Raw genomic sequence first — 14,208 nt, 5'->3', positions numbered from 1 at the left:
CCTTTGCCAATACACTTTAAATGATTTTCTCAAATGGAAAACCTACATTGGCCCAAAAGGTATAACTGTTTCTGCTCCAGGGAACTGCTGGCTAATAGTGTGATTTCACACAGCATGGCTATCTTTGCAAAACACTGATGCTGGCCAAGTTGACAAGTTCTGAATTTCAATTTAAGTTTGAAAACTGATTGCAAAATGGGTGTAATTTTATCCCATAATTCTGGTGTAAAATATGTCCACTTTAATAGTAAATATTATTTTTTCTATAAATGCTTAGTTTTCTAAATATGTCCCATAAGAGTAAACTCCTCTTCCATCAGACAGAATTAGTAGATTACACAGTCCAAAATACATCTCAGACAAAAGCTATCTGATCTCCAGATTATGGCTTCCGTAAAATTCCCAGCTACCTTACTTGCAATAGGGCTATATGAGTATAGTCATGGAATTGGATATATATTGTATGCATAGGTAAGGGATTGTATATATGCTTCAAGTTTAAACTACGCATAATATTTTTTCAGAAGTACTTTAGCAAACCTTTAGTTTCTTGACAGACAGGAAACCTAGACTCAGAATCACTAGCCTGCAACTGTATGCTAGCAACCACACAGTAGTTTAAATTTGAAATGAGTAGATATTATATTCCATTATACAGAATAGATGAATAAAATACCTTAAAATAACCGCAAATAGAGTTAGACATATTGCCAGAAGATGCCAGAAAGTTCAACTTTATAAATCAGTTTTTTAATGTCTTTGTGACTGACCCACATGCACAAACAATTCCTTGTGCCTTGTGCCCCTCAGACATCGCACCACCAGCTCAAACAGAAGTCTCAATTCTATTTTATGTTAGAAGTTGGGGAAAGTGAGGTTGGGGGGAGGGTGTTGTGTCGTCCCCCCCCCCCCCCCCCCCCCCCGTGATGCACGTAATCTATTTCTCAGTTCAAGGAATTTTAATAGAAAATCTGTCATGTTTGTATAAATACCAGTACAGCTCAGCAGGAAGCACATAGGAACTTTTCTTTTTATGGTAGGTTGATTCTACAGATTGTCCCGTCACTGCCAAGTGAAACCCAGGCTGAGCATCTAATATCATTCAGACATTCTGAAAATGCACTTTTTTCCTTCCTTGCGTGAGCATTAATATTGTCTTTTAAATCATTTAAAGTGCATGTTTTGATTTTTGGAAATGCCAAATTAGACACGCATGGAAAAGAACGTTTTGATGGAAGTTCCGTAACAAAGGGATACGGCAAAGGTAAATAATCCATTTGAAACTCTCAAGGGAGTTAGCTAGAGAGAATTAAAATGAGCTGGGATTGAAAGCACATTTTAACTCCACCACCAGAAAGCTTCAAAACAGAAAAAACTGTTGCTATGAAGTGATTTGTTAATTTAGCTACAGTGTCAGTATACATTTTTTTCTTCTTTCAAAATAAAATATATCTTAAATATTATCTTATTGATAATTTCATTAATGTGTATAAGTAGAATATAAATATAATTCTGGAAAAATATATACGTACACATTTTGGACAAAAATCTAAACTAGTAAATGGAAACTGCCTTAGTTGCAAAATCATTTTTTCCACTTAAAAAAAAAAAAGTGTGACTAATAGCTTCATAAAAGCATTTTTAAAAATATGCAGCTTTCATAATTAATAATGCAGGCTGTTGTCTACTTATTTCAGTAAATAATTTGAATGCAGCTGACCTTTTTGTTTTCTCTGCTGCATTATTAATAATGCTGAAGAGATCACTGGGTTATTGTTTTAGCAATATGTATTTTGCTTAGCTGAGGTTTGGGTTTACAGCTAATGTTGTTTAAAATGTGACACTTCAGTAGATTATGTACCAGTTCAGATAGAGCTCCCCCCCCCAGTTCTCTTTTTTTCACTTTGTTTCTATGATTTACGAATCCAGAATGTCACTTGTTTAGTTCTACCTTTAGGGAGCTGGAGTACATGTAGTATTTACAGCCAGCTCTTGATTACCCACATCTAAATACCTCATAATGGTAAATTTCATTCTGTGGCAGAACAGTGTGTGTTGAGTAGTGCTGGTCACCAGCTACCTAAAATCCTAAAGTCCTAAAATTCTTAGCCCTCTCCTTTAATTATTTCAGATTGATTTCTTCTTGGAGAGAGTGAGAGGCCATTTCCTTTATCTTATATATATATATATATATATATATATATTTTCTTTTTAAATAAGTTCATCATCTCAGAGGTACCCAAAACACCTGGCATTTTTGAATACACTGATGTCTTTGTTTCATTCTTTATAAGTAGAGGTAGTTGAATTTCCTTGGTTCTCGGTCTAAGGTTTTTAAGCCTTTGAATTAAGCCAGAAGAGGCTAGGCATTTCAAGTTATCTGAGCTGTCTCTTATCTGAGATTAGTTATCTGAGTTATCTGAGATGTCTCTTACAAATAACAATGCATCTTATTTCTAGTCTACCCCAATTCTTCAATACTTCATATGTATTGGAATGCGTTCTTTTTTTTTTTTTTTTTTCCTCCTCCCTGCAGATTTCAGAATTAAAATTTTACAGTTTTTGGTAACTGCAGATATTGTACCAGTGTCATAGAGTTTTTCTTAAGAGTGAGATTTTGCTGCATATTGTCATACAATATGCTGACAGTAGAGTTTGCACATGCAAAACTGGATAGACAATTTAAGATTAAATTATCATCTGCATACTCTTCCATTTCAGCAGAATACATGAGATCTCAAATCCACATCAGAACTCATTGGAGTGGATATTTTTTTTTTTTTTCAAACAGTGTTGAAGAGGCTTTGCTTCAGCATTGATTGGCACTCAGGAGAATTTATGTATGCAGGAAGTTTCTATGATGTCATTTGAAATGCTTGATTGGAATGGGGTATAATTTAAAGGATTTGCCAAGACAGCAGAAGTAAAACTTCAGTAATGTATTTTATGACTTTAAATAAAACTGTGACAGATTGGTATGGTACATTTCATAAGCTTTAAAAGCTTGAAATTATATGGACAGCTTCCAGGTACAGTTGCATTATTTACATGAAATTGAGACAGCACTCATGGTGATTCAAAGCTTAAGCATAGTTTTGTTTTGGTTGGTGGAATAGTGAATTTACTTCAGATAAAGAATTCAGGCAGTCTAGAGCTGTTAGTAGGAAAAAGTCTTGTGCACAAGCCAGAGATAAATATACAACATCAGGGTATAACTGATGACAGCCACATTCAAGCAGTTTTGCTGGAAGCTGGAAGACAATAATGCCATCCAGGCAGTGCAACTGTTATAATATCTAGAGATAGCTCTACTTTCTAATTAAGAAGTAGGTGGTTAAATTCTTACATGGCCGTTAACCTATTTTTGAGTCTCTCAGTAGAAAGTAGTCTGGTAGAGGACAAGTTTTATAATCGATTTTTAAATTACATAATAAAATTAATTGGAATTTATTTTTGATGACTATTTTTCATGCAATTTAATTTTCTGTTTTCTAACAGCTCTGAAGTTGAGCTAAAGTAGAAAGGAATTAATTTTATAGTGTGAGTAATGCATACAAAAATAGGTCAACTGGATTGTATGTAATTTTATTTTGGAATGCTTTCAGGTCTTTTTTTTTTTTGGTCAGGTCTTCAGATTTTGACTATTATACTACTATTACATTTTTCATGATGCACCATAACATAATATTTTTCTTGTACATCCATGTATAAGAGAAAACTTAAACAGGTTTATTTTAAACAGAGTATGCTATGAAATGACCATTTGGCTGAGTCTACAGAAGTCAGTACATAAACCCACCATTCATCAATAGTTCATTTCACAAGACAGGGAAATAAATCTTTTCAGAGTTTTTGCATTATAATATTTTTAACCCATTAAATAATTTTTAGTGCAGATAATCTGACACAGTTGTACAAGTTCAGCAGATAATTTAAATTACCAATACAACCAGCCATTTAAGTCTTTCAGTGAATAATCATTCCGTTTTATCCCCTTTTTTTTTTTCTTGCTGTGTGAAAGTAATGTCAAATAACTGCTAAAGCAAAGCTTGAAAAAAGACATCAGCATGACATGAAGAGAAGTAGGCAGGTATCTTGTACGCTGAGAAATAGTTTCATTTGGATCAGAAAAGAAAGACAGTAAAGCATAGCATACACTTGGTCTTTGAAAATTCATTTAATGAGAACCAAGGCAATGGCACTCATTGCTACACTCTTTGAGGCAATACAGTCACTGAAGGTGAAATTAGGTTTTAAGTAAGATTTAACTGGTATTTCACAAGTTTCACACTGGTTCTCCTAACTTCAGTGGTTTTCACCCACACAGCACAACTCACATAAATATCTGTAGATGTGATCCCTTTTGCTACAGCAGGTGACACTTCTTTATCCCAAGTTAATACAAGAGAATCTCTTAATTAATGCATTCTCTACATTGTTAGGTATATTCTTGAAGTTCCTCTTTGAACAACAACTACTCATGCTCCACAGTGTTGATAATTGATATCCTGCTGAATAAATAAAAACAAAAGAGCTTGTTTTGTGTATGGAGTATTAAAGTTATATTCCCTAATGTTTTGTAAGTAAACTTTCTGCTCCTAAAGGGGAAGGGATTTTTCCATTGCTTCTTCAGCGCAGAGCTGGATTAACTTCAAAAATAAAATAAATGGCTTCCACAGCTATGGAAAATGAATTCTGCCTCTGGTGAATTAGAATTAGTGTTACACTGGGCAAGAAAAGTAGCATTTTAATGAAGTGTCCACCCTCAAGCATGTCTCCTAAGAAGACACCTGTGAACCTTTGCCAAATACTTATGTAGCTCAGCTGAGTTTATGTCGAATAACTTAGCTGTGTGAAGAAACTGCTAAATGCTGTCTTTGGCAATTTAAACCTTTGAACAGAAACCTGATTTATAGCTGCCCAGGAGAACACTGGCTCAGTTTTCACTATTTTGGAGACATTCTAATCTATAATTATTTTATTTTTAGATCAATACAAAAAGTAGTTCTGCAGACAAAGCTACAACAGCATTCTTTTTTACCCACAAAATGCCTCAAAAGGAGTCAGAGTATATCTCATAACTGTACGTTATCTTTTCAGTTAGATGTATCATGAAGTCAATTTTACATTTAATTGTCTTTGCTGGTAGCAGAATTTATTTCAGTTAATTTGATTTGATTATTGCCATTTCAGCCATTAATCAGCATCCTATTAAACCATCTCACAGCTATTAATTATGCCCCCAAAGAGCCCTGTGCTTTACAGTCAGGGAAGAATTATCATTGAGGACAGGGATTCCAGAATTTCTTTTGATATGGAATACACAACTTGGATCAGTTTGGGTTTAGATTTCTAAAAAAATTTAACTCCAATTTTTCATCACCTGTCCCATGCTTGTGCAAATCAAGTCCAGGAGGGTGACTGAAACACCAGGCACTAAAATCAGAGTCCAGCTACAAAATATATGTACTACAATCTTTGGTAAGTTTATTCTCTCTCCACTGTGATAAATGGTACAGATGAGCCTCCTGACTATCCAATTTGATGAACTATAAAATGAAATCTTGCCACTGGTGTCCTCATTGGTCTTGCGTCTCTGTCATGTTTAAGATGGAAGTATGAAGTCCATGCACCTAAAGAGCAAGTGAAGTTGGTAGTAGAGTTTTGCATGGTCAAGTGCCCCTAGTTTATTCTGACTGAATGCTCCTCTTCCACTCTCCCTCTGCTGACAAAGTAATCAGAACATGGCACAAGTCAGACTCGTGAACAGTTGCTCTCTGCATTCTGCTCTCTCTGTTTTCTCTGTGTCAGTGTTTTTGGACTGTTAACTTTGGTTGAGCTGCTTTTGCACTTCAGTGAGCATTTATTTTCACACTATCTATTCGAAATGTATGTGAATCAACATTACATTGGCACTGTTGAATCTAAATGTTGTTTTGAAAATGTGGAGCTGACTTGAATATTAAGGACAGCTGCTCAGCAAAAGCTGACAGTGATTTGAAGAACAGCTTGTGTGTGGTATATGGGGTTTAGCTGGTCATTTATGATAGCAATGGGCTGGTATGATATTTATGTTACTACTCAGGCTGTTAATACTTTGTGTGGTATTGATCAAATACATAACAGAGAGTTTCTGAGGAAACAACCTCAAATAAATGTTACACAGCATACTATTGTAATTTGGAAGAACATTTCTGTCACAAACAATATTTTTTTAAACAATTTTTTTTCCTAGCTATTACCCAGTTCTTGTTGTTGCAGATGCTTAGAAACATTCTAATTTCTTCCATTCAACAAAATCCTTCATCCTGAAATCACCATTGCAGAAGTCCTTTTACAGATCAGGTTCTGTTCCTTTCCTTAGAAAGTGACTTGTTCTTACCTGTCACTGTATTAATTATATACCTAGCAAAAGTCAATGCCCTTTCGAGTCAATAAAGCCACCTACTATAGGTCTAAATTTCAGACTTGAAAAAAATCACAAAAGACACTATGCTGAAATAATCATTTTCTAATTAAATACTGTATTCAGTAAAGCCACTTAGGCAAAATGTTCTGAGAATTTTACTTATTGGTCTACTTTGCATTTGTATTTTATTAAACTGCTAGTAACTTTCACCTGAATATGGAAACCTTAGTATAGCTATTCAAGAAGGCTTTAAAATCTGTAGTGTTACAGTTGAGGAGAAATCAAGAATGACATCTCTGATTACTTTGTAATCAATGAAATTTTTCCCTTCTGGATATTAAGCAGTCCAGGATTTTACCTTCTGTGTAAGAGCGGTAGCAATGTCACCCTTCAGTACTTTCAGCTTAAAGATATTTTTTTTTCTTTGTAGTAGGGTTTACTAAAGAAATGTAGGTCTTCATCATTTGAATGACAGTAACTCAGAATTATTTTCATATCTGGCTGTTAGAAATCATGCATCTCTACTTCAGGGTTTCATCAAAGACTGCTTAGTAAGCAAACCCACAAGTGTTCAAAGTACCTGGGATTTGGAATAAAAATTTCTGTCCCTCTTTTTCTGAGAAGGCACATACTGGTGGAAGACAAGTAGTAGATGTACCTTAATCAGGTCTGCAGTTACTAGAGACAGAATTACTATGGTACTTCTATTTAGTTGAACTCGGGTGATGTCAAATAATAGCTGTACGTTGCCAGTACAGTGGGTAGCAGAGCAAGAGGATAAGCAAGAGCAAAAGGATACCCCCCTAGAGTAAAATTATGGCATCAATATCAGAATAGACAGAAAAATCTTTGAACTCTGTATACATGTGTGTGCATGTTTGAATGTAGCTGTAATTGTAATGTTTGACTATGTCTGCATGCTGAAGCTACTAGAGTTTTCCCTCAGGAACATGTATGTTATGGCACTTATAAACAATTTGTTTGCTATATCTAAAAGGGGTGATTGTGCTACTACTTATCCAAGCTCTGTCATTGCTGCCTAAACAAAAGTTCATTGTGCTGTATCACAATTTGTCCATTTCTTCAGCTTTGTGTAATGTTCTGCAACATTTAATCCCTTTTCCATTGCCACACAATCATCACTTTAGCAATTACATTTGATCTTCCTAGATATTTTTGCATGTTGCTCATCTATATTCAAGGAAATATTCAAATGGCCTCGCATATGTTCAAATCACTTGGGGATGTCTGTCTAGAAGCTGTCCTCTTTCCATTTCCCAAAAGAAGAATGCAGAGAAGATGGCACTTAACATGTAACGAGTTCTCATGTTTCTTTCCAGAAATGGTGGAAAGGAAAATGACAAGGACTTGTCATTTTTTTATATTGGCTTTCAGCATCTTAGCTAGTGTCCAGCTTGCTCTGCAGACGACTTTCAGCTGCATTCCTTTTAATCTGAGCTCTTTGGAGGGAAGGGAGATTTGTATTCTGTGGTATTTTGTTCACATTCTCCATATGCTATCTGCTCTATGTAGTTCTGGTCTGAGGTTTCCTTAACAGATTTTCCTATCTTTCTGAATCAAAATGTGATTAACCACTAAAATGGTCAGAGAAATAAGAGTTTAAAAATCTTAACACGTTTATTATGAATATTGGTTGCACAGAAATTCCTGATGGCCTGTTTTATTTTTTTTTTCTTCCTGTATTTCCTAATAGCAATTATTCTCAGACAGCTATTTCATAGCTGTAGCTTTTTTTCTAATTCAGTGTAAATTTTGCAAATGATACAGGTAATATATCCATTAGCGTTTTTAATACCTCTTCAATCTCCTGAATCTGAATATTAATATTGCTTTAAGTGTATTGTCTTAGTAAACACAATACAGTTTCATCAAACAGACTAACTCAGAATATTATCTAATACCCAAATGTTTAAGAATTTGTCTTCTTTCCTACACAAGCCATTTTTTTTCCCACAGTTTTAGCAGGAATAAAAGTTTTAGTCAAATAGAAGGACACCTGAAATGTCTATTCCAAATCCCTTTCTGTTCTCCATTATTTGCAAAATATACCAACTTCATTGTTATAGTTTGTGGTAGTCACTTGAGTGTACGATTTGAAGATTTGTTATGTAATTAATTATACATAATTAATTTGATTAATTCCATGAATCCTGCCCACTTCAATTTATATTTCTTCCTTAGTTAATATAGTTGAACAGATATTGAAAATGAGCACGTGCTAGTTTTCAGTCCTCCAGGCTCTTACACAAATGTTTGGCTTCATGCATGTGGTTACTGCCTCTGATATCAATGGTGGTGTGCTATGTGCAAACACTGAAGGATTTAGCACAGAAATACAAGTTGGCCAGCTTGTCTCCAGTCCAAGCTCTGAGAGCGCCCTGCCAGTGTGCCAAAGTCATCTCTGGTGATTTTTCTGAGCAGATTTTGAAAACCTTTATTGTCTTCTGAATCTTAAGTGTCTTCTTCCCCCCAAAAGGATTTTCAAGTGCCCTCTTTCTAAGATGATTTTAAGAGTTGATTAAATTCAAGAATATGTCAAAGGTAGAGAAAAAAGTGTATTTTAGACTACCTTGGAAAGCCTGATACTAAAGTGGATTCCTGGTCAAAAACTTGTAGCCAGACTTCTAATCAGAAGTCAGACAAATAATTTGTTATTTAGCAAGTAAGGACAGATTTGAGGTAAATCTTTCATCTGAGAACTGATTTCATATAGAATTAAAATCAGTTTTCCTTGGGGGGGTGGAAGAATTTTATTCAAGGATTTATCCCATTCATTCTGGTTTATTCCACAGCAGGGTAACTGTTGGATTGTCAAATGAGAGAAAACTTTATGTCTATCAGAATATGCTTCTTGGAACTTCTAGAAAACAGGTACATTTTAAAGAGCTGTCATGGAGAAATAATGAGTGAGGTGCACCCAAGAAGAAAAATCCAAGAACACAGAGACTATAAAATCAAGTTAGGAGAGAATTCCAAGGTAACAGAAAATACCTAGATCTGAGTATTCCTCCTTAGCATTCCCATAGTCTCTGAATGCCAAACAAACAGACAAGAGTGAGAACATCACAGCAGTAGAACATAAAATATTTTAAAAACGTGATCTGTAGTGTGTGGGGGAAAAAAAAAAAAAAAAGAAATCATACCGTGGACCAAAATGATGAAGACCTGACAGAAAATCAGGGATAGAGTAAACCAGTGAAGAACAACCATAGTATAGAAAGCTTAGGTGGAAAATGCAGGGTTGTTTGTATGTACTGTGAGTGATTACATACACAGAGCAGATATTGATACCATCTGACTGTAGTAATGCACTGCTCTTGGAGAACGTCTTCACGGCTGAAGGGAGCTGATAGAGAATATGCTGATGAACAAATCTAGGACTTAAACAGCAGCATGTCAAAGAAGAAACTCCTTTACTTAGTTTGCAGACAAAGCCCAGCATATTGTGGCAACACTGAGAAGTAATATTTCTATGAACCACATGGTGTCAATAGTAAAGGTAATAATATATCAGTGTTATGGCAGGTCCATCCAAAGGCATTGTGCTGCCTGTGAGCTACTTTGTTGCTTATATTTTCTAGAAAATGCTAAGCATTAAATACACTTACTCTTATGAACATAGGCTTTTGATCATTTTGTGTTTCACCCACTTCAAGGTCTTGCAACGTTAAGAAAGACTTGCAGTGATATCTAATGCAAGCACATACATGGAAATACAGCATTTTCTGCTGTATCCACTTGAACTCTGTATAAGCACAAAGCTTGCTGAATGGTTTTCAGGGCTTTGACACGTAACTCACTACTGCAAAAAGGTGGCTTAGCTCCTCCATTAGTGAAGCTTTGTGAGTGGTAGAGAAATATCAGTACATCTTTTCTCAACTAAAATCATTTCATGAGAATTGCCACTGATATGGCTTAGCTGCTGCAGAACATCCTGAGGCTTCAAAATACTCTGCATACATAATACTCAACAATATCTAATCTTCTGTAAATTTCCTTTATAGAATAGGACAATGTAATTATCCTTTACTATATTATCATTTCATCCATTTATTTAAGTTTAGTAACAATACTTAATGACTTGGAATTTAGATTTTGTATTAAAACAATAATAGCAAAAAGCAAATTCCAACAACCTGTTCCTTAACAGTAAATTAATTATCAGCTTTATACAAGTTTAGTCAGCCAAGAATTGAACACAGTTAATTAACAGTGTTCTGTCTTTTGTAGTCCTCAAGCTTGAATAGATTATTAGGACAAAAGCTACGCTGCAATCTCAGTTCTGCAAGGTGCTGTTTTTCTTATTAGCCCAGCCCAAAAAGGATTTAGGTTTAGATTTAAAGGAATGAAAAAGATGATGTAAAGGGATTTGATTAGTTTTATTTTTAAAATAGTACTCAACTTTTATATAAAAGCCTTGCAATTAGAGTTCTGAGGCAGTGGCATGCCAGAATCATATCCCTACATCTCTGACCATCTATTAGTGTACTAAACACACTAGCCTGTGTGGATTTATGTTATTTTGCAGTATAAAATAGACTTGTAGAGCCAGAAATAGTGTCATACACTGTACTCATGAGGATAACCATTTAGAGAGGAGAACTCTTAGGACCCTCCTCCCTGCACCAAGCACTGGCTCTGCATTTCCTATTTAACAGGAAAAAAAAAAAAAAGAAAGAAAACTAACAAAAAACCTGGATGTGAAAGCATCAGACTAAGTGTTCTCCTTCTTGGTTGAGTGCTTTTAATCCAAGAGCTAACAGGTAAGTAAATGACCTGTGGACACTCAAGGGCTAATTCTGAACTCTGGTCCTGGAACTGCACCGCTGTGGAAGGCAGGAGAGAAGATTGAGGAGCTGCCTCTTGTGAAGCAGGAACATTGCCAGTATTCCTGAGATAAATATGGCAATAAAAAGATGAGTGATCAGTGTACGAGTCATTGGGCTAAGATAAACTAGGACAGGCACTCCCAGCAATTTGGAGTTCATTTTTCAAAGTGTTTGTTTTCATTTCTAAGTAAATGATGCCTAGTTAACACCCTTCAGCATCTAGATCATGGTGGAGCCAATCTCTAACCCTGTTGAAGGAACCCACTTTCCTGAATGTGGTGAGGTTCGGAAAAGACTGAAGCCTGCAGCATTCCCCTCGAGCTTTGGGAATGAACAAGAGATTGAGGTTTCATCTCTGATGCAGTTAATCAGGTGATGAATTCTGGGTTTCCAAATCTGTTTTGAGGATCAGATATCAGTTACCATGGTGTTTAACTTGTATATACTCAGGTACTTAATCATATCAAGTTATACAGTTAGCTTCATCTTCAGAGAAACTGTTGGTATGTATATAGAGATAATTGTTGATCTTACTTCCTGAGATTGGAACAGAGCATCTTGGCACTCTTTGATCCCATATGACCTTTACATGAGTTTATGAATACCAATGGTTGTATGCTTGTATGCATATACACAAAAAATATATAAACATTATATATAAACATATATATTATGTATATATCTATGTGAAGAAAATCCCTACCCTGCTGTAATCAATGACCATGTTCCTGTCAACTTCAATAGAATGATGATCTGAACCAACATACAATTTACTGCATTTTTTGCATGGTTTACAGCCATGAGAAGTAAAATTATGCAGCTTTTGAGCTTACTAGATTGTTTTTATATTTTAAGGAAGGTAGTACATTTATCTAGAATGAAAAAAATTATTTGGCAAGTGGCACTACTGGAAATGTGACTAAACGTTCCAGTAATGGCCTGACAACTTCAGTCAGAAATTAACCCGATGAGAATTAGTTCAAAGAGAATACGAAATGTATTTGATAATAACAATGATTTTATATTGTGTGCTTTTATGTCAGTTCTAAATGCTATCACTTCAGACAGAAGTATTTCAATAAATGCTCTCTGTCTTGGGAAATAGACGACCAGTGAAACACCTTAGATTTCTTGAGGTTTTATGGCTAGCCTGAGGCAGGAGGTTGTAGACATGGTTAACCTAAAATATGCATATATTGAGTATGTGTTGAGTACCAGAGGAAAAAGAAGGAATCAGCTCCTGATTCTATCAGCTTCTAAGTTCTTTTGATTATTTTCATTTTAATAATTTTAGGCAAGTTTTCTTATGCCACATTCTGCATCTCCAAGATAGGAATAGCAAATTCCTTCCCTTTGAAAAAAAAACATTAAACATTTTGAAACATGTAAGTAAAAACGGCTTTGTAAGAACTTCACATTATTATGGTAATTTATGAGATAATAAATGTCATCCTCAAAAAAAAAAGTCTTACATGAAATACTAACTTCTTGAATTTGAATTGCTTTTCAGATTCTAAGCCTAGACTGATGCTTTGTTTGAAATGTCTTTGAAATCAGTTCCACCTGTTTAAGCAATTTTGACTTCGCTGCAGACATGGCACAATAGTTGCATTATAGCAAGTTAGACAGCTTGTCAAATGTAAAACCTAGGTTTTCATTTCTTTATATCTTGCTGCTAATGCAGTTCTACTGTACATCTAGATGATTTCCTGTTATACAAATGGTAGTAGATGTTTGCCAATGAGTTCTATCCCTACAAATTTCCAAGTCTAACAAATCAGATTCAGTTTTATGCATTATTTTAAGAGAAAGTACAATTTCATTAAACAAAAAAAAAAAAGGAAATCTTTTGTTTTAGACAGTTCCAATTTTCACTACTCTTGTAACAATTCACAATTTCTCTGAATACTGGACATAGCATTGAACTGAAACACACCTGAACTGTAACATTGCATACCCTTGTGAACATCTGCAAGAGCAAACTTTCCCTCTAATGGAGAAGATTTTGGAAATATGCTACACTCAGGTGCCACTGCTTCAGATTCTGGGTGATTACTCCACCTTTTATATACTGCACCTAGTTGCAGAAATATCTTCTTTGCATAAATATCTTCCCTTTCTTCTCAGCCTGGCCTGATTAAAGCCAATAAATAGATGCGTATGCAGTCCCTGACGCAACATTTAGACCAAAATGAATGCCTTGTATTGGTTCTGCAGTCCTCAGGTGAATTGCACTCCAGAACACATTTTCAGACTTTCTCAAACATTTTATGATTCTGAAGGGAAACATTCCAGATAGCTTGCTTTCACCTGTTTTCTAATGATAGCTGCATCTTAATCTGATTTATGCATAACATATTTGGTAACTGGATGAAGGCAAGCTGAGTGCTCTAAATGAAGGAAAGCAAGAGGTTATGACATGATTTTTCCCTAGGAATATTTACGATTAAACTCTGTGCATATAGATTTAATTCTGAAATCCTTAGTAAATGTTATAAACAAGCTTTAGTCACATTAAGGCTGAACTGTTCTCAAAAAATGAAGCAAACAAAAAATTCTAGAAAAACAACCAACCAACCAAAAAACAATAGCAAAAAGCACTGTTACGTTTTAAAAATAAAGAAGAAATGTAAGATATTTGGAGATTTTATTTCTGTCATAAAAAGAAATAATGAAACTTCACATCATCACACTTTTGTTCATTAAAGTGTCAATCAAAAGGTAAAGAAAAATATTTAAGACTGTAGTAGTTAGACTGGCAAGTTTATCTGCTATTACCGCACTGCATTTCTAATATGTTCTATAGTATTTAGATTAAATTTTTTTTATCCAATGTCTGAAACCTTATTTTCTGAGACTTAAGGAGAAGAAAGAGATTTAACATCACCGAATGGATCTGCGGTATCTAGCTGAACAACAGAGGAAATACATCAAAACTTTAAATTATTA

General features: G+C 34.9%; 1 protein-coding gene across 5 annotated transcripts in view; it reads left to right on the top strand.

Annotated features, from left to right (window-relative positions):
• The window catches only part of DNTT (DNA nucleotidylexotransferase), a 168,808-nt gene that overhangs the window by 118,402 nt on the left and 36,198 nt on the right, over positions 1-14,208 (top strand). The gene's annotated exons all lie outside the window — the stretch shown is intronic.

This window comes from Anser cygnoides, chromosome 7, assembly GCF_040182565.1.
Source record: "Anser cygnoides isolate HZ-2024a breed goose chromosome 7, Taihu_goose_T2T_genome, whole genome shotgun sequence".
Lineage (NCBI taxonomy): Eukaryota > Metazoa > Chordata > Aves > Anseriformes > Anatidae > Anser > Anser cygnoides.
This window is presented reverse-complemented; position numbering and strand designations above follow the sequence as displayed.